General features: G+C 39.7%; 1 protein-coding gene across 2 annotated transcripts in view; it reads right to left on the bottom strand.

Moving 5' to 3' along the window:
- The window catches only part of atxn1a (ataxin 1a), a 111,225-nt gene extending 98,200 nt beyond the window's left edge, over nt 1-13,025 (bottom strand). For both annotated transcript variants that reach the window (XM_017454485.3, XM_017454486.3), the window contains exon 1: nt 12,861-13,025. The gene's annotated coding sequence lies outside the window, so the exon portion shown is untranslated. The remainder of the gene's footprint in view (nt 1-12,860) is intronic.
- Nucleotides 13,026-22,538: the final 9,513 nt, after the last annotated feature.

Genomic DNA, 22,538 nt, shown 5'->3' with positions numbered 1-22,538 from the left:
GACTAAAGCTAGCCAATCCTGTGCAAGGCGTAAATAAGTTTATGGGAATATAAGCATGCAAATCAAATTATTTTCCCCAGAGGAAAAAGAGGATCCTCCAGCCCCTCTCTGGCATGCACATTCTGATATAATCTGCAGAGCAACAGGAACAGCAGACCTCCCACTGTACCCAAACCATCTGTGACCCCTGAACTACAGCACTGCACAGAAGCATGTTCCCTGGAGTGCGCACTTCTGCAAGCAGACGCTGTCCACTCCAGCTCGGCTCGGGGTCACTCTGATCTGTTTCTCTGAAAAGAAAGTACAGCCAGGCTAACAAATGTAGTGAGCTTTTCTATCAGAATGATATAAAATGTGAAACAAGGCCTATATTGATGTCCTATTTAATAGAACCAGTATGTGTGCTAAAACTGTAGGCTTGCCAGGTTTAGCACAAATCTGTGACATGTATGAATATTATCATGCTCATGCATGTATTTTGCTTGCCTTTTCATACCAAACCTTAAATGTAATTTATTGCGGTGGTACGAATGAGTAGATGTGTAGTCTATTATGATATGATATTTCGATCACATTGTCCACTCCTATCAATCAGCTAGATCTATAATATCCCCACGTAGCATACCTCACTTCTATTTGAAGTCATATTTTTTGCATATTGGATAAAAAATCCAAGCTCAAGATATTTTCACGTTTTATTCTACAACATAAAGTACATCAGTAATACCCGACTCGTGACTTTGTTAAGCTTTTACATGGCTGTTGCTAACAAGTGGTTAATGGGAGTACAGAGGATGTCGGGGACATTAAACGTCATCACGCCGAACAGAAAAACTCATCTACTACAGCCTCGTTGTGTTTATACCTGCGCTCTTGAAAACTATTCCAACTCAAACTTTCCAACTTGTACATTTATCGATTTATCGTACTTTCCAATTGCAGATTTTTTTCAAATTGTAGTGCAATAAATTCTATCGGAAGCTTTGAAGTCATGCGACCGTGGTGTAGCTCGTTTAGAGCCTAACTTTAGCTTTTTACTTCTGGCGATTGTATTTAGCCTTCAAAATTCATAAAAGCTGTGTTAAATTTGTGAAGACTATCTTGATGAACAAATAAGAATCATAATTGTCTTTGTTGTTTGGGGGTTTTTTTCTTCTTATTTTATTCTTCCAGTGCAAATATCCAGTATTTACAGAACATTTTTTGCAGCATCTATATCTACAGCCTGTTTATATACATATATCCTTCACTGTAGCACTGTAGTTAACATCAGCTAACTATTATTATTGATATTACCAAAAAAGTTCAGTTCACTGCATACAAACAGGTATACATCAACGTCTAAAATGCAACACTTTACAAATCATTTTAATGATAATTATAATTAGAATGCAATTTAAAACACTGTTTGCACTCCAGCAAACTGGTTAAGGCTCTTGTGGTATAAACTAGATTGTGTATGTGTGTGTGTGTGTGTGTGTGTGTGTGTGTATACATGTCTTACAGTAATACCTAAAAAAAAAGGAAAAAAGCTGCAGCTAGTTTGTTAAGACGCATTAACAGTTTACATGCACCTTTTCTTATTTACTGCTGTACTAAAAACAGGAAGGAAGAACGTTTCTAGCATCTTAACTAAATCTTAACTAAAGCAGAAGAGCCACTCATGTTTTCAATCTATAGTTACACTGCAGGCTAGATGCTAACTAGTCTGCAAGCTGCCTAGCTAACTATTAGCTAACAAGTCTGCTTTACTGATAGTTAGCTAGCATCGTCCAGACTAGGATAACAGATATAACATGGACACAGATTGATTTCATTCATCATAACTAATCCTGTTGTCCTCTCTAGATGAGAAAAACAGATGGCCGAAATCAGGGGACATGCTATGAAAAGAATTTTTTTAAAAAGCTGACGCTAGCACTTTCATAGTTTCCCCTCTTACTAGCATGTTAATATCACAACAAAACCCAGCACCAAATCAACACTATTTCTTCTTCTGTCCCATCAAATCTCTGTCCTGGTGAAATTCCCCCACTGGCCCTTCTCTATCACATCCCCCTAATAATCTCCATATCTGAATTGGCTACATCACTCTCTCCTCTCCACTAATAGCTGGTGTGTGGTGGGTGCTCTGGTGCACTATGGCTGCCGTTGCATCATTCAGGTGGATGCTACACACTAGTGGTGGTTGAGGAGATCCCCCCCCACCGCCCCCATACGATGTAAAGCTCTTTCAGTGTCTAGAAAAGCGCTATATAAATGTAACTGTAACTAAGCACAATCACAACCCTCTCCAGTTTAACTGGAGAATAATCCAGTGTGGAGTGAGTTTATTTTACTACACTCAATATGGATTTCCATGATGAACAGTGTAAAAGAAAAAGAGCAGAAAGAGTCAGTGGTCCTCTATGCAAACACAGCGGTTGGTTTATTACACATCTGTTTTCCTTGGGCTTACAGTACACCCACGTGTGTGTGTGTGTGTGTGTGTGTGTGTGTGTGTGTGTGTGTGTGTGTGTGTGTGTGTGTGCATGCTTGCTCTCTGCTTCACTCAGACAGGCTCAGAAAAAGAGACTCTCCACACCTTTCTGTCTAGCCCTGTCAAAAGATCAGGTGTGAATAAATGTGAGCCGTCTTTGTGCCGGGAATGAGACCTTCATGCTACGAACTTCCATAGAACAAGGTTTTCATACAAAATCTAATCTCTTGATCTATTATTTAGACACGTGGAAAAACGAGCTCGTGTTATTGACAGATTTATGATATCAGAGACGTGTGTATATTTTTAGTCTTTAATATGTAATCAATTATGTACAAAGAAAGATTTGCAAAGTTACGTAGAATCGTACGTATATCCCAATAAACTGTCAGAAATGTTATACTGTACAGTCTTATTTTTATGGTTAATTGTCCAGTGTGATTAAATGTGATGTTTTTAGTTTTAGGTGATAACTTTCCAAAATCAAACATTCCTCCCATCAATCCATCCATCCATCCTATTTCATTCCACTGAACTTTATTTATATAGCACGTTGATATTTAGATCCTTAGATCCTTTCCTCTATCCGTATATCTATCCATTCATCCAGCCTATCTTCATTCTTATCCTCCATCCATCCACCCTATCTTCATTCCTATCCACATCCATCCACCCTATCTTCATTTCTATCCTCCCATCCATATACCCTATCTACATTCCTATACTCCATCCATCCACCCTATCTTCATTTCCATTCTCCTATCCATCCACCCTATCTTCATTTATATCCTCCCAACCATATACCCTATCTACATTCCTATACTCCATCCATCCACCCTATCTTCATTCCTATCCTCCATCCATCCACCCTATCTTCATTTATATCCTCCCAACCATATACCCTATCTACATTCCTATACTCCATCCATCCACCCTATCTTCATTCCTATCCTCCATCCATCCACCCTATCTTCATTCCTATCCTCCATCCATCCAGCCTGTCTTCATTCCTATCCTCCATCCATCCACTCTATCTTCATTCCTTTACTTCATCCATCCTTAAATTATTACCTCATGAAATCTACTCATCCTTCCAACCCTATCTTCTACCTGTTTCATCTTCTTCTATTCATCCTTCCTTTTGCTCCACATAATTTCCTAATTTCTCATTTCTATCTATTCATCTCTTCCCCTTCCTGATTTTGATACATCCATCCATACAATCTTACATAAAACCAGCCTTCCATTTTTCCTTTATTTTTACCTATCCATTCATCCTGTTCCCCTCGTTCTGTCCATCTATTCATCCTTTCATCCATAAATACCTTTCCTCCCTTACTCCAGTCTATTCATCCACCCTACCTCTCATCCATTTATCTATCAACCCATCCATCCATTCTTCCTCCCTTCCATCTATTCACCATTCCCTCCATCTACCCATTTACTCCCATTCCATCCTATTGTCCTTCCATTCATCCATTCTTTCCGTCCCTTATTCCTTCTATCCATCTGCTCTTCCCTCCATCTATCCACATCCTCATATGACTGCTTAATGGCAGTTTGATCATCATAATTCAATTTTGTGATACAAATCAGGATACTGGTTACGTAGTTGCTGGCTCTCTCGCGCGCTCTCTCTCTCTCTTTCTCTCTCTCTGTCTCTCTCTCTCTCTCGCACTCCATGCCTAGAATAGAGCATCATAGCATAGTCCAAAGATTAGCCTCATTTATCTGTGTCAGGCCTCATCAGTCCACTTCCTGCTGCTCATTCAACCTGCCTCTCCATCCGAGTGCTGCTTCTACACACTCACTACTGTGGACTCTCTGCATGATATTTACCAACAAACATTGTTTATCACTGCCAGAATTAGAGCTTCAACTCCATAACAACATTATTTTTGGAGCACTTACATGGTTAAGAAACATCTAAATCATACAAGAAATAAACATTAATTAAGCAGATGCCTAACCAAAGTAAGTGGTATGGCCTGAGATCACAGAACTTCAGAAATGTGTGAATGCTGATTTTTTTTTTGGTACCTTTGGCTAGGCAACACACCCTTGTTTGGAAAGGCTGATGGAAAAGGAAGAAACTCCCCAGAGATGTGGAAGGCAGGAATGCTGCTCTGGCTGCCTCTTCTATATGCTCTCAGGGAAGACTTCAGAGAGATGACACGTGGAGAACAGCAGAGGTGGAGACAGAGTCTTTCTTTCTAAACATACACTCTCTCACTACCCACATGACTTGACCCAGGAGGGGTAATGGAACAGAAATGGGCAGTGTTTTAGCTCGAGTCTTATCTCTGCATGCTGTATGTCAGCCTGTCATCTCCTTACTACTTCTCCCAGCGTCCCAACTTCAGCTCCAGCCTGTAGTAAATCTGCAACATGCTCCTTTCAGTGAAAAACAGTCCAAACACCTTGGGGTGAATTAGTTGCTAGCCAGTGCGTCATAGAACTAAGAAAGCATGCATAATAAGGAATGGTTATAGCCAGCCAAAAATAACAGTTGTAAGGGTGGGTTTCGCTATTCCACAGATTGTTTCTATCAGTGCTGCTTTCCTGTTATTGAATTCCTTTCTCGATGCATATCCTCCTTCACACTGGACGCACTCTCTGCTCATGTCACCAATAAAGTTCAAGCTGCTTGGCACTGGCTTTCTATGCCACCCTTGCTCATCATGCCTGTCCTCCACCAGGAGCCTTACATCTTCTCATCCCTGAGACACTGGTTTAGCCCTGTCACTCAGCGGTTACTAAAGCTTGTAATCCAGCCCTGACTCTGCATCACAGATAATCCATAATGTGAAGTTGGCCGGCGTTGAAAATGGATGGTCAGGACTCTTCAAGGATGGAGAAACTTTGTCTTATACTTGTGAACACCCGTATTTAATGGTGCATCTTATTCCATAAATATATCAGTGTATATCAATAATTCTCTTTACCTGTTTGATACTTTGGGATTCTTAGAAGCCATCCGCAAAAAACAGCATATTGTTTAACATATTCAGTCTAAATCCAACTCATTCATTCCTCCATTCATCTTCACTAACTGCTTTGTCTTGGTTAGGGTCATGGTGGAGCTGGAGTCTATCCTGGGAACACTGGGCGCAAGGGGTGGAATTCACCATGGATGGGACACCAGGCCATCACAAGGCACCGTACACACACACATTCACACCTAAGAACAATTTAGCGTTAACAATCCACCTGCATGTTTTTGTACAGTTGGAGGAACCCAGAAGAAACAAGAGGAAACCCACGCAAAAATGAGGAGAACATGCGAAACTAAACACAGGCCCAGATTCGAACCCAAACCCGAAATCCAACTGTAGGACAGACAACTAATGATTCCATTTATTTTTGAATGGGCAAATGACTAGCCTGTGCATGTGTGACAACCAGCAACAGTATTTTCTCACCACTGACATTGATATTATTCAATGTTGATATATATTTCTTGGTACCTTGATGCTGCAACTACAGCTTGCTACATGTTCCCGAATCCCACCACCTGCTGCACCCAGACATCAACTAATTCTGTTCCGTATTCTCTTCAATGTTAGGAAGTTTTTTTTTAATTAGCAAAATTATATTTTATTATGCTAGCAATAAAAGAAGGAAGTAGCTCCATTATTGTACAGTATTGTGCTTTATGCTTTGGTACTTCCCTTCAATTAATGACAAAGTATCATTAATCTCATCATCATTTAATCCCTGATTAATGCCATTCGAAATTAACACACTTTACTAACTAACTAACTAACTAGTGCAAAGTTTTGGATTACATTGTGCTAGTAAATACTTTTCAGCCTAAATAATTCTGCTTGCAGGCTATAATTATATTGGAATGTGCAAGCATTCTCTTGTATGCTGGTCAGTGCATTTACGTCCACCCCTTCATGTAGTGTGCACTATATTGTGCACAACTCTGGCTTGTGGTTGAGGAAGGAACAGAGATAGTGACAAGGGAGTAATTTGGTCATACTACAAGAATTGTTCAAATGAGCAAGTGAAACACGAGACTGATGGTAAGCCAGCTAAGAATAGAAAGCTGTTTTCAGTCATGTTTTTCTGCTAAGTTCCTCATTACACACAGACTCCAGGGTTGCTGAGAGACTTCCTCTGTTCCATCACACTATAGAGAGAATGGTATTGAATGTGAATCTAGACCAACAGCAAGGATTAAAAGCATTGTGGTATGGATTAACACAAGCAACAGTTCTACGAAAGCACACTCACGACTAGTTTTACATTCAGCTGCGATAGTGTAGAGCAAATCTTTTAACTTATTAAGGGAACAGAGTTGCTTATATGTAACTCAAAAAACGAAAGCAATATGGGGGTCATTCACAGCTCACAGTAATGCATGTCTTAGGGCATTTTCACACTTGGCCCAAATGCTTCAGTCCACACCCAGGACCGATTTTGGGGGAGGGGCATAATCACAGGTTTGCTTTCACATTTCTAACAAACCATGGATTGACTGTGCAACTCCATACGTCATTTTTGTGCATGCAGGTTTACAAAATGGTAGGCACTAGGTTACTGGGTTTGCTTATTTGTCCTGTGGTACCAAAACTTTTTTTAAATTCAACATGACTTTAAACATTACCATAACCAATGCAGACTGGACCTCGGTTAGATGGAAAAGAGCCCATCACCACCATTTTCAAGAGGACATGGGATGAGTTCTCTGGACCATTCATGGGCCTGAAAACAGCTTTAACAAACTATCAGGGCAAATGGCCCAGAGTAAAGAAAAAAAACCATGAGAGTGAAAACGTCCATTCAGGACATAAGCCTGTATTGCATACATTGAGTCATCGGAACTACTCACTAATGTATGACATTTAAAGCTCATTAAGGTGACTCCTGACTGTCCAAAAATATATCTATAGTATGACGCATCTATATAATATACCTATAGCATGACGTGTACCACCCAGTGTATTCTACCTCATGTCCAGTATCCCCGCAAAAGGCTACATATCCACCATAACCATGACTTAAAGTAATTACTGAAAATAATTGAAAGAATGGCACACTGTTGACTCACATGTGCACAATTTAATCGAGAACTTCCTCCTGTTTTCTGGTATGCAGTATTGACATAGATCTTGCGTTCTTGATATGTGCAGCTTAACTCCTTGAACTCCAATTTCCACTTTTGCAGATTCCAAATTGAAAGCACAGATGGAACCCGTGTACAAAGTCACCACTGGGAGTTGCGAGAAAGAAGAATGGCCTGCATGCCGACATCCACTCACTGGAGAAAGGAATGTTTTTCATCTCGACATCAAAAACCTCTTGTCAATGCTGCAGTACAATAGTGGCTTGCGTCTGTGTGCTTCACCCATGAAGGGGAGCTTATGAATAAAGCTAGGATGAAAGAGGGCTGGCTGAGAAGGGCTGGAACCAGCATCACTTTACTCCAATTCCATCCAGGTAGTTTTCTTTCCTCTGCCTATTCTTTGTCACAGTGACAAGTTCTATTGATCTTTTAATGTGAAAAGTGAGGTATATTAAAGAGCGAGGTACATTTACTCATTTGGCAGACACCTTTTTGCAACATGACTTACAATTGTGGTGAGATGAGCAATTAAGGATCTTGCCCAAGAATCCAAAACGGGCTCTCTGATAATCCTAGGATTTGAACTGACAAGCTTCTAATTACTAGGCTAGAACCTGAATACACTACTGCCCATTTTAGCTTCATCATAATTATTGGACATTCAGGGAGGTGGAGGGTTATAGTCTGAGACACTCAAGGACCGGGTGGGGTCCCAGGGGATCCATTGACATGTTTAAAAAGAGACTTATTTTGTCTAAATATATTGGAAGGTGCAACAGCGCCTAGCCCATGTTTCTCCCTAATTTGGTCTCGGCCAATTCACACTCACCAGCCAGCTCTCCCATATCATACGACAGCTACAACCAGGCAATGTGAGTGCTAGCACATGCTTCCTCCATCCTCCTTGACCCTTGAAACCAGCTATCACATCTTTTTGAACTGCTGCTCATGCCTTGTCACAGGGCAGTGCAACACATTCAAAAGACAGCACAATCCACCCCCTACTGCATACATGAGCTCACAGATGGCTAGTGTTGCTGTGATTGACAGGAAAGAGATAAAGAATACGCCATCCCTCCCACCTGTACAGCATGGCCAATTTTACTCTTTTGGACTCCCTGCCATTGATGGCTGTGGCATCGTCCGGATTCAAACTTGCGTTCGCTGAAGCTAGCACAGCTAGCTAGGTACTTTATGTGAGAAATAAAACATAACTGGCACTCTGTTAAAGAAAATTAATCAAAGACATGGTGGTATGATGCCACCTTGGGGTCCTGAAGACTTTCCAGTGCTGGAAAATTTATAGGAACTACTTAACCAAAGTGCTGACACTGGAGTTTAATGGTACTTGAATTGTCTTTAAGAAATATACATGTGATACAGCTTTCAAATGTGGCCAAAATACAGTACCTTAGAAAAATTTTCTGATAAATGAAACAATCTTTATACTGCAAGTGTGCATGCTTTGCTCAAAAATTCTTTCTATGCAGAAGACACATAGGGACAGTGGCGATATTGTAAGGTATCAATTGTGGCAATATAATGCTTGCCGAGTACTAAGGTATATCAATTAACCAACTGTTGGTACATTCGTAAAGTGTCCTGATAAAACAGCCATTAAAATGAGCGGCTTGGCTTGCTCTGCTTTAGCACGCAAACCTGTGAGGGAGTGTGTGCTGAGAGCTTGTCTGGATAGGCCTCATTTTACAGTGTGTTCTCAGAACAAGGTGAAGCCAGGTTGCTGTTCATCCCTCCCCTCTGGTGTGTAAACAAATTTCTGGTTCAGCTGGCTCTCTTTGGCCATTGGCTGATCCTGTCCCTGTCAATCACTGCCACCTCATATAAGCACTATCTGCAGGTGGAGGTGTGTCCCTCCATATTTCACAGGCACTCGAGCGTGAAAGGTTAGCCTTGCCTGCACCTGTCACTCCCTTTGCATGGTTCAGCAAACCAAGCCCATTAGAACACTTTAAACTGCCCTTAAACGTGCAGGTGCAGTTTAAAAGAAACACTGACAAGAATGGACACTAAGGAATCAGTAGCAACTTTTGTATGTGTCTGTGTGTGCTGTAACTCAAGATAAATAATCTGCCACACAAGAGCACTCTTGATTAGACCACACACTGTGTCTTCATTACAACGCATTAACAATTAAACGTAAGCAGTACCAAGGACAGTTGTGCTCCCAGATCACCATAACATACAATGCACAAACGTTTTAAGCCACTTTTTTTTTTTTAAAAAACACTTCAAATTCTACAACCATGCTCACGTTAGAAGAGTGGTTCTCAACCTGGGGTGCGGAAGGGGGCGCAAATTGTTTTCAAGGAAAAACACACAGACAGGGCATCATTTGGGTACTCGGTGTATTTTACTACGTTTCAAATAGAATGTGCATAAATGAAAAACCCCGCTTTCTCTCTTCCTCTGTATTTTCTTTTTGCTGGGGAGAGGCAGAGCTCAGTCTGCCTTTTATCTAGCTGTCAGTGCAGACCAGTGTTGCCAACTTACCGAATTTTCAGTCCCCTTTAGTGACTTTTTTGCACAAAAAAGAAAAAAGCGCCTAGCGACAAATCTAACGACTTTTTGAATAAACCTTAGCAACTTTCCAAATGTGGCCAGTACTGTCCTGCAAGAGGTCTTGCTTTCCCACTGCACTCTCACCGCTCTCATGTCTGCTCTGTTCAGTGAGCAGCTGACAGCCAAGGGTTTACACTGTGATAGATAATGAGACGCGCCTTTCGTCCCAATTTGCATAATTCGTATGCGAATGTTTTTAGAACGCAAGACGAATGGAATGCAACATGTTTTACATGTAAAATAGTCCACGTTATTATAGCCTAGTTCTCTTGTTCAAAGTAGTTATAGTGTTCAGAAACATTTTTGATCACTCATGTTCCACACCTGTCCGTTATATAATTTTATAAAAGTCATAAAAGTTATTTTTTGAAATCATAAAAGTTATCAAAAGTAATTTAAAAAAGTACAAAAACACAAAAGAAAAAAAAAATCTATCTATCTATCTATCTATCTATCTATCTGTCTATCGATCGAAACAGTTTATAGATTAGATTAGATTATATATACCCAGACACAAATTACAAGCAACCAGTGTTGCAAACTTAGTGACTTTGTTTCTAGATTTGTGGATTTTTTTAGAACTCTTTAGTGACTTTATTTTGAAAAAGAGGCAGATATCAGCAACTGTCTTGCACTCAGTACAGCTCTCCAGCTCACATCCCAGCTGCTGGTTATACTAGCTGAGAGAGCAGGTTTGGTCTACTCACATGCAGTGTGTGTAAAGTCTGACTGAGTTGCAGTTGCCATGTCCCCAATGACCAATCAATGATCACTACTGCCCCCAACGACCAATCACTGAACACTACTGCCCCCAACAACCAATCACTGAACACTAGTGCCCCCAACCACCAATCACTGATCGCTACTGCCCCCAACCACCAATCACTGATCACTACTGCCTCCAACGACCAATCACTGATCAGCCCCAATTACCAATCACTGAACACTACTGTCCCTGACCAAACACTGATCACTAATGCCCCAACGACCAATAACTGATCACTACTGCCCCCAACCACCAATCACTGATCAGCCCCCAACAACCAATCACTGATCACTCATGCACCTTTATTCTTATTTCAAACTCTTTTCTTATTTAGAATTACAACCAAAACTGTTTTCCTTCATGTCCATTTGTCAACTACAGCTTATTATTTTGTCTTGTTTTTGTTCTTGATTGAATAGTTGGTTTCTATACTTTCTAAATATGGCATTCTTTATTTTGTGATGCTATGACTAAGAACTTCCTCTTTCTATAAGAAATGACTTAAATTCTAGCATTTTCTATTCTGATCAAACTCTTAATTTCTTCCTGCATGTAGCACATTTTGATATGGAAATAATCACGGTAATCAATTCAACAGCATGCAAATTAGTCGATGACGTCATGTGGAATGTTCCAGCGTCTTTTTGAGCATGCACTAACTACTTTCCCCTGAAAAGATTTAGCAGCACTCAAGGCACCACCAGGGACTTGTCACTTTTCTGTGTGAACTTAAGGTGAGGGTTTCCCCAAAAGGACAGCCTGGGGAACTCTTTAGAGTAGCATATAATAAAAACAATTATTGATTACTCACATGAGTCATTTACATATTGCAACTTTCTGTTTTCTCAGACAGACATATAGACATATGGATAGATAGATAGATAGATAGATAGATAGATAGATAGAAAAATCTGATATGGGGGTGATTTACAAACTGGTGCATTATATATGGTGTCTGTATTAGCAACAGTTCCTGCTGGTTGCTACAGATGCTCCAACGCCTCCGCGGGACTCTCTGGAGGATTTATTTTCTGCTCTAGTTGGCAAAACTTATGGGCAGCTAATGGTTGCACGTCATAGCGCACATATGAACTGTCTGGACAAAATGCATTATATTTTCTATCTGCAACAATCATTATAGTGCGCTCATTTATGTAATACACATGATACGAGTTATGTAAATGTAAATGGGGGGGGGGGGGGGGGGGGGGGCTGTCAGCGGCATCAGGGTTCCGAGCAGCCCGTTATATAACTGCACCCGATGTGCACCACGGGAACAAACCTCAATGAAACTGCGCGACACACACACGCGCGCGCTCGTATTCCATCGAGTGCACTAATAAACACGTATTATCGCGTGCATAGCTGTTGGAAATGTGTCTGAATGTTCCTTGTGATCGCGGTGTTCCGTATCACTAAACCGTGTGTGTGTGTGTGTGTGTGTGCTGTTCCTGCGAGAGATCAGCGCCGCTTACAACTTCCGCGATTGTGTTTTCACGCACAGAGAGAAAGTGCAAAAAAAGCCACGTTGAAGCACTGACGTTGTAAAAGTAGGTTACAGTACAGCAGTGTAGTGTAGTGTAGTGTGTGCGTGCGCGTGCACGCGTGTGTGTAGCAGATGAGTGGCGCAGTTCTCCAGCGCTCTCGCTTTAAACTCGGAGCCGGCGCGAGCGCTCCCTGCCCGGCTTCCCCCTCCGAAACTGGCGCGCGCTGTCTATCTGTCTCTCTAACACTTTTTTCCATAACAGTACAGCTTTGACTCAAGTGCCAAACCCTGTTCTAGTTCAGCTCGAGCTGTTTTAATCAAATGACAAAGTAGTGCATGCGCTTTTTAAGTGTTTTTTTAATATTGTAAATGAATGTCAGTCTGTGATCCGATGCGCCCTTGTTCGTTCTGGCTAAATTCCCCCCCGGATCCCCCGGCTAAGCCTCACTCTGTGTTGGGCAGAAAGCGGACTTACTGTGCGCCGGAAGTGAGCGGCTGTCCGCACTGCTGCTGCCGAGCTCCCTGCTCCCTGCGCCCGCTTCACCTCCACTAGCACTGACGGCGTCTGCTGCAGCTGAGCTAGTAGCTCTCTCACTCTCTCTCTCTCTGTTCCCACCTCCCGTGTGTGTGTGTGTGTGTGTGCGCGCGCGCGCGCGCGTATGTGTGTAAAGGCGTGCGTGCGTACGTGCGTGTGTGTGTGAATGTGTAACCCAAATATGGAGCACTTGGCCAGCCCCGTTAGCTTAGCTTAGGCTAGGCTGTTTCATTCCATTAAAAAAAAAAAAAAAAACTAGACTAGACTACTTTATAATTTTGGCACCTTTTGAGAACATGAAATAAAACAAAAATTTAACTGAAGACCTTTACAGAAATGTATTATAGGATCTAACAGACTAATCCACAGTCTTTAAATAGACTCATTCTTCTGTCCTGCTGCTACTGCTCTGAGCTAGAGTTCAGGAGAGACATGTACTGGAGTGCTGTTTATGTCAGTGTACTTAGACTTACAGCTTTTATAGACCCTTGTTCTTTGTGATTAGTCACTCCTAGTCAGTCCAAGGTTTTGGACATGGGATGGCAAAGGGAGGGCAAGAGCTCACTAAGGGGTGGCACCTCCTAAATATACGGAAGAAAAATTTACATGTACAAAATAACTCGTTTGTTTCCTGTTCAAATAATAACATTACTACATTGGCTTCATCCATATGCTGCAATTAGTATTTGAATCAATCATTAGCTATGATTCATTTAGTCTGCACTAATTGCATGGACGTAAAAGGCTTCTTAGGTGGCAAGGCTTTAAGAGTAGCAGCTGCCACACCCCTGGGTGAAGGCCTAGGGCCATACTTCCATCCTTGTAAACAACCTTAGTAAAAAAGTTACTGTTGATTTATGATACTGGACTTGCTGAAATGTTATTTACTTCACCGAGCCATGCACGCTTTCCATCAGTTTTTTCCATAAACAAGGTCCCAGGCTGTTATGAAGACTGCAAAGTCAAAGCATTCCACCTATTAGTATCTTAATATTCTCATTCTGTTGACAAGATTTTTGATGTAGAACTGCTTAAAAACCACCTCATTATGATTTATAAAGACATCTTAAGGCGACAATTATATGTTGAAGTAAAATTTGCTTAAAAGTACACACTGTCAAATGAAAAGCGAGGGAGAGAGAGAGAGAGAGAGAGAGAGAGAGAGAGAGAGAGAGAGAGAGAGAGAGAGCATGGAAAGAGAAAGGAGGAGGTGATGGTGGAGGGAGGTGTTGGGGCAGAATAGAACATCAACATCTGACATTTATTTTCCGCATTTGTCTCATCATCTGTTCCTTGAGGGCATGGGAATGCCTGTTTGCCTGGGTACACAAGGGCTTCTCAAGAGATTTCTCTCTCACACAGACACAGACACACACACACACACACACACACACACACAGAGTACAATACACTCCTCTACACATGGGCATGTCAGACATCCAGGTGGAGATCAGACTGAACACATGACCTTCACCAGCAGGCACTGTCATGTTTCCTATCTTCATCCTGCATGCAGTGTTGTTACGGAGGGGCTCATCTGTGTCCTCTGTACACCACTGTGTTTGATGTAAGAGAGGTGTGAAGCTGTGTGTAGAACATCACAGTCAGGGTACTTTTAAAAGGTTGTGCATTTCCCGTTACCCGAAGTGTCACACCCTCTACTGGGCAAATTAAGAATTTCTGCAAGGGCCAGAAAGAGCAGCACTTTCAAAGCCAGACTGAATTTATCAAATGAATTATTGATAGAAAACTATATAATGATATCTTCCAAGTACAGTACACTGTTTCTGAACCTAAACTTCACATTCAACATGTTCATAAAATAAGGGAGAACAAAAAGAATGAAAAATGTATACAACTGAGTGACAAATTAAAGGAAAAAACATAACAGAGGCAGATTTCCTATAATTTGTCATCCATCTCTATGTGGCATATTTGTGAGAATATTACAAATGACATTATATACATTAATTAGAAACTCAAATATCTGTATGATTTTCATGACTTTTATGTATTTGTTTTTCATTTAAAAAGCCTTTGAGTCAACAGAGCAGTAAGAGTATTTTATTTATTTAATATTTATATGAATATTTTTTTCTTCAATGCACATGACCAGTAAGTATATAATTCTGTGATTGTTTGAGTCAATTGTTTATTTTACACACACACACACACACACACATATATATATATATATATATATATATATATATATATATATATATATATACACACACACACATATATATATAGACACACATATATAGACACACATATATATATATATATATATATATATATATATATATATATATATATATATATATATATATATATATATATATACACATACATATATATAATTATACAGGCCCAAACCTGTTCCAGCATGACTGTTCTCCGTGCATGAAACAGGCTCCATGAAAACATGGCTTGCCAAGGTTGGAGTGGAAGAACTCAAGAGCCCTGACCTCAACCCCACTGAACACCTTTAGGATGAACTGGAACACAGACTGCACCCCAGGCCCAGCATCAGTGCATGAACTCATTAATGCTCTTGTAGCTGAATAAGCTCAAATTCCCACAGCCACACTACAAAATCTTGTGGAAAACCTCCCCAGAAGTGTGGAGGTTATTATAACAGCACAGGGGGAATAAATCTGGAATGGGATACTCAAAAAGCACATATGGGTGTGATGGTCAGGTGTCCACAGACTTTTGGCCACATAGTGTACACTTCTTATACATACAGTATACTACACATATGGAATAAACATGATGGTGTGATAGGAGATGATTTGATAACAAAATAATCAACGACAAGGTTGTATGATGTGGCAATTGGTCACTGTTAACAATGAACATTTTATTTATTAATGATATGAATGATGTCTAAACCTATGTTTAATGAGGTGGAACGTCCAAAGCACCGACACTGGAGACTCCTTCCAAAAATGCTCATCCATTCATGTAGAGTGTCCACCATATAAGTTCCTGTGTAAAGTGTTACTACAGAAACATGAATACATAGAATGAGTGCATTAATACAAACCTGCAATTTGAATTACAGTCAGAATTCCTGTCAGATCTGCTGTTAAAGAAAATTAATCAACACCTTCTTCAACACCAATCAGATTCAAGAATTCAGTAGCACTGTAGTATATATATCTATGTGTTAAAGAACATGTACACTGTACATATAGTCCTCAAAATCTAAATAATAATAATTAGGCTGCTGTATTGTATGTTCATAGTGTCGCTGTGTGTTGTTTCAGCCTTATATCACACTTACAAACACAGAGTTCCAAGAAATGAGATTAGTCAAACATGTTACAGATTTCCCAACATCTTCAGCATCCAATAATCCTTTCGTTTTAGATAATAGTTGTGTCCTGTATTTATAGATCCATGTTGTTTGGTTGTTTTACGGTTCCCTCTTTGTAACTACTTTGTATTTGTGTTCCTTCTTTCATGTGTTATGTTTTACACTTTCAGCATTCTGTAACAATGCAATTTAAGTTGACTGGTAATATGTACCATCAGTCTGGGGGTGTTGTCATGGCCATGGGGGGGTTGTCAGGGGGTATGGCCACAACTAGCCATTTAGCAATGGTTCTCACCTGTATGGACCAAACAAAGTAGCAGTGATCAAACCCTTATTGGCTGTCTACCAGTTTCATGGAGCAAGTTGAATAAAAACATTGATGAATATTCATCCTCAAGCAGGAGCAATGCAGGATAGTGTTGTTTCCAGCAAGACACCAGCTGAAGGGACTCTACACAGGTTATCAACATGGTTGGCATGAAGCATCTTATTCGCTCGGCCTTGCAGCACAACAATAAACTAAAACAGTTTATTAAAGCAACTAGTTTCAACAGTTCCCTTGCTACACTAAAGACACAATGTTCAAAGCCTAAAAAAAAAAAAAAAAAAAAAAAAAAAAAAAAAAAAAAAAATCAAGTGGGAAGTTAAGCTGTATTACGGGTATGACAGAACACAATGCACCTGATGATGGCTGCATGTCACAATGACTTCATACATATATGTAGTAAATATAATAAGTAATAAAGTTTTATTTAAGGTCCATGGTATTTCTACATAATTCATCATTTCAGTTTATATATAGTATTTTAAAGTGTGTAATTTAACCTTGTAATTACTGCTTCGTGTGCAGTGTAAAGACCCAATTACAAAAATATTGTCACTGTCCAAACACCTAGATGATGGATTGTACTATAAATGTGTGCTATAGGTAATTTTAAATATGCGCATCTTTTTCACATTATCTGAATAAAGCGCCAAGCAAGTCAGACAGACGTATAATTACTGTATTCAGTTTTATGGTTGAGGAGGCATGATATGATATTATACTGTGTGTTTAAAGACATATGGGTTCATTTTGAGGGTAAGGATTTTCTCATCAGTTTGACTTTTTCCAAAAATTCATTATCTTTTTTAACACCAAGGGGAGATAAAGTTGCCAAAGTTGACATGGAAAGTCCCTAATCTCAGTATTAAGAGCACCCAATTTAATCTGTTCATTCGGCACTGGCTGATTAGCTCTAATCTTGAAGCACATAAGGTGATCTTTAGAAAGTTTAGCCCTAATTACTGGCTGTAAAACCTTCAGAACAGGCAGAGCGATGGAGACATCTTTCCTTCTCCGAGCTAACTGGAGCGAGAAGGTGACAACATCTGAATAATGTATGATTCAGGAGATCAAAAAGAATTCATCGTGCAGTTATAATAAGAAATCTAAGACTGCAATGGAAAAGGGATTAGACACACTTTATCAAACTCTTCATGCTCAGAAACTTTTTCTTCTTCTTTTTCCCCCCTTCCTTTTCTTCCATTTTAAATCCTTTGCCGGGTTGTTATAATTCCCACATTGTCCATACACAATGTGTCCAGGGTGTGCGTGTGGAGTGGTCTAGAGCAAATACTTATATAACAGTCTGTAAATCAGTGAGAGATGACTTCATTGTACCTTCAAGATCTAAAGTTCTCTTAAACTAGAATAAAAGGAGAAGTGTGTTTTCCTCTGACGCTAATGGATGCCTCTGTTCCTTTAATTACAGGAGGTCATTAGTGAGTTTCTGTACAGTAAATCATGCTACACACACTCTCAGTAAGTGGTAGTAAACTGGGGTTTTTAAGTACAAACACAAGGTTCACAAGGGCAGCCTTTTGACAAGCATTTATAGAAATTGTTGTTGTACCGATTAGAGTACATTTACACTGGCTGTACATTGGGAAACAAAATAAAACTTAGTAGAGTATATACTGTATGTGACGATAGAAAAGACATGTTTTTTGAAGTGTGTAATGGCCTGGGAAAACCTTTAACAGGGTGAAATTTTAACATTTACTACTATATAATCTGAAAACTACAGACATTCATGAACTTTCTTAAGAAAATTCCATTTCGTTTTTTAACTATTTAAATCTGGAGCATCACAGACATTTTGACAATTAGTATAGAATTATCTAATTACAAATGAGTTATTCCATTTCACTACTGCACTATCCAACTAACTGATTTGATCAAACCTGACATTCATTGTGTGAAGAAAGCAAAGTTTTAGACAGCTTTTGGCAGACTGACAGTTTTTTATCACCTTTTGTTAAGTTCTTCACCCAAATCTGGTCTTTGCAAAAAAAAAAAGCCTAAGCAGGGGTAAAATGTAAATAAAACATTTCATATCATTTTGGTAAATTATATGTAAGATTTCTTAAATTTGAAGTGTCAGAGTATGTTAAAAACCTGAGTTTGGCCAAAACCCTTTTTTTTTCCTTGTTTGCCAGAAATAAGTGTCTCCCTGAGCCTCCCTGAAGTGAAACATGTAGCATTATTCAATGTGTTGATGTAATTTACACTGAAACAATGAGTCAAGGTGGGACTTATCAAATGGCTCCTCCCCCTTTTTAAATAGCCAATAGCGTTTAGCTTACTTCACAGTCTGGGTTAAGCCATACTTGACGTTTAGTATCATGGATTTTTATAATTTTGTGGGTGGGAGACATCCGATTCTAGAGAGCATTTGATTGGACAGAAAATCTGATGAGAAGCTGAAGTGCAGAATGATGTCATCAGAGTTTTTTATCTGTATTGGTGGTAGAGAGAAACTGTAAATTTTGCATGCATATATCTGTTTTGGAGCACACTAGCTTATATATGTACATATACCTTAAGGCTAACATATTCATACTAAAATCTACAAAACTTACATTTTGATTTCATGTGGACTTTAAATGAACAAAGCTGATATGGTGGTTCATTCAATTTTCATACTAATGCATACAAACTAACTCTGTTCCTTACCCTCACATTATCTTGCACAACATTTCTCACAAGTTGAATTGTGCAAATAGCTATGACTTTTAGAGCATGACATCATTTTGAATATGGCTCTAATCTTTGTTGCTCATTGTGCATTTGTGTAGGCCTTAGTGCAAAATTGAAGCATGACTCTGCTAGTGGAACGTACAGTATGCAGAGAATAGCCTTCCTATCCCTTCTCAGGTCCTAAATATGGGATGTATCAGTTCTGGTGTCTGATGATAACTGTTGGTTAAATATTGACAGGAGAGAAAGACTGTGTGAGGAAACACTGCCTCCTACACTGTGTCCCTGTGAATAAGGGGTCACACAGGGGACAACTGAATTATGGATGAGCAAAGCAGAGGCAGCCGCTGAACTAAACAGGCGTCAGCTTTCTCAGCAGCGCGAGTAAAGGGCGCTGAGCATAGCTCTGAGTCAATGTAGGTCAAAGGTTGAGCTGATGTGGAGGATTGAATGAGGGAAGCTTACGTTGTACTGGTTTCATTCAGATAATGGATAAGTAAGAAATAATACACAATTGGACATGGTGTTATGGGAAAGTAATCAAGAATGGGGTGGTGTGATACAGTCTGTGATACATAAGTGAAGTGGAGTTACTTATTTTCCAATAACATTTCCCAAAGTGATTTATTCAACTTACACCACAGCAATTTGACAATGATTACCATTTTTATGAATTATAGAATGGCACATCATACTTTTTTCCCGTTACAGTAACATGTAATGTTGTGAAACCCTTACAAAATACAACCTCAATTCCAAAAAACCTGGAACAGTATGGAAAATGCTAATAAAAACAAAGAGGAGTGATTTGTAAATGTACTTTGACTTGTATTTAAACAAAAAACATATAAAGACAAGGTATTTGATGTTTTACCTAATCAACTGCATCGTTTTTTGAAAATAAACGTTTATTTTGAAATTGATACATGCAAACATTTTTAAAAAGTTTGGACGGGGCAATTTAGGAGTAATAGCAATGTGACAAGTTCAAATTAGAAGGTGATGTGAAACAGGTGAGGAAATCGTCTAATAAGGAGCCTCTAAAAAAGGCCTAGTCCTTCAAGAGCAAGGATGGATTGAAGCTCAACAATACACCAACAGATGTGTCAGCAAATAGTCCAACACTTTGAGAACAACATTCAGGTGCAGGTGGTCATGTGACTGTGAGGTAGTGAGGTGCAGTGCCTGCTGGGAACTGTAGTTCAGAGTTCGTATAAATATAAACACAGGATACAGATTTTATGTGTGTGGATATATCCCTATTGAGCAAGCTGGTGGCGACAGGGACAAGGAAAAACTCCCTAAGACGATATGAGGAAGAAACCTTGAGAGGAAGCAGACTCAGAAGGGAACCCATCCTCATCTGGGTAACAACGGATAGTGTAAAAGTAAAAGAAAGTTCATTATGGTTTATAAATGAAGTCTGTTTGTTAAACTACTCCACTATTCACTAAAGGAGACTTGAGTGCAAGATTATATGCAAAATTGTATGTGGTAATTGCAGTCCTAAGGCCATAATAGCAACCGTAGTCGCAGCAACCACAGCGAAAATGTCCATGTGGTCCAAAATCATTTCCATGGGAATTCAAGCGATCTCCTCAGCAATCTCCAGGCTGTAGCCTCTTTAAAGAAACATCTCTTTACAGAAATCATATCAGTAACTGGACATGATTTTAAATGTGTTCATGTGGAGAGTCTGCTACAAGTTCCTGTGTAAGTTGTTACTGTAGGAAATGATCCTGTATTAGAACAAGCGCATTCACACAAACAGCTGGAATTATTGTCAGAGCAGCTGTTATAGACACTGTCTCAACACCTTCTGACTACAAAAGTGCTGTGGAATGAAGACATTTAGCGACTGGTATGATTTGCCTCTTGCAGAACTTAACCAAACAAGTGCACAAAACAAATCGCTATTAACTACAGTCATTAGCATGAGTTCACTTTATCCACAGAAAGACACAGAGGTAAAAGAAAGAAATGCAGAAAGTATTGAAGCAGAAGAAGGTTGGGAGAACTGCAAGAAAGTCAATGAGCATGTTTACACATGTTCCCTCTGCTCTTGGAGCTCTTTGTGTACCTGTAATGATACGCACAGCAGCTGCGGTGTGCAGGGGAGCAGTGAGGCAGCCACCTGTCTAAAGCATTAGAGAGAAAATAAATCATTCCTACTGCACTGTAGACCTTCACAGTGACATACTCGCAAGCTCCTTCCATACTGGCCCAGTTCTGCCTGCTCAGTTCTATTTCTATCCCACACTCAGCACATTGAATGTGTCACATCCTATTAGTTCTCTTCCAATTAAACAACTTGGATCTGCTAATTTAAAAACACATTCGCTCCAACAAGGCCCATAGGACATGTTATCATCTTTGCATCTGCTTAATGCATTCTCTGCATTGCCTGCTGAGAGACAAAGAGAGAGCATACTGTGAGCAAACCAAGCATCAATCTATCACACCATCATATCTTACCCCAATCTCTCATTCCTATCACACGCCCAGTGGTATGCGGGCCATGTGATCCACATTCAGACATACATTTCAGAATCAGCTCAATCGCAGTATGTGGATACAACAAAAAGCTAGAAACGCAGAAATCAGGCACATCCTCTTTCGTGGTGCAAATCCAAGAAGACTACAGCAAGGGTTCTCAAACCTGTTGCAACTAGGGGCTTAAAAATAAACTATGGTGCCTGCTATAATCACAACACAAACTTATTTGATGGACTTGAAAGCATTCATTCATTCATTCATTCATTCATTCATTCATTCATTTCAGTGAGCACTTTATCCTTGTCAGGGTCACGGTGGATCCAGAGACTAACAATTTAGCAATTTAGCATAGCCATAACCTATTGACCTATTTTTGGGAGGTGAGAGGAAACCAGAAAACCCAGAGGAAACCCATACAGACATGGGGAGAACATGCAAAACTCTACACAGACACTAACCCTAGTTAAGGACTGAAGCAGGTATAGCAATACAAATCTCTCACTCTTTTACGGAATATGAAATTGTGATACTGTATAGTGAAATATTGTGGAAAAACAGAACGTTTAAAGATGATTAGACAGAGAAGTATGCGCTTATTGTTCCTGCATTACATTCAAAACTGAGCACTAGTGAAAAGTGGTAATGTGACGCCCCACATATGAAACAAAAGCATAACCATTTTTGAATGGTCTTATTTTTAGTTATAAATTGAACATTAATGGCTCAGAATAAAAAGGTAACTGTTGTGATCATTGTGTCATGTTAGTTGCATATC

The sequence above is a fragment of the Ictalurus punctatus genome, chromosome 24 (genome assembly GCF_001660625.3).
Source record: "Ictalurus punctatus breed USDA103 chromosome 24, Coco_2.0, whole genome shotgun sequence".
Lineage (NCBI taxonomy): Eukaryota > Metazoa > Chordata > Actinopteri > Siluriformes > Ictaluridae > Ictalurus > Ictalurus punctatus.
The sequence above is the reverse complement of the archived record's forward strand: the minus strand, read 5'-3'. Positions and strand labels throughout refer to the sequence as shown.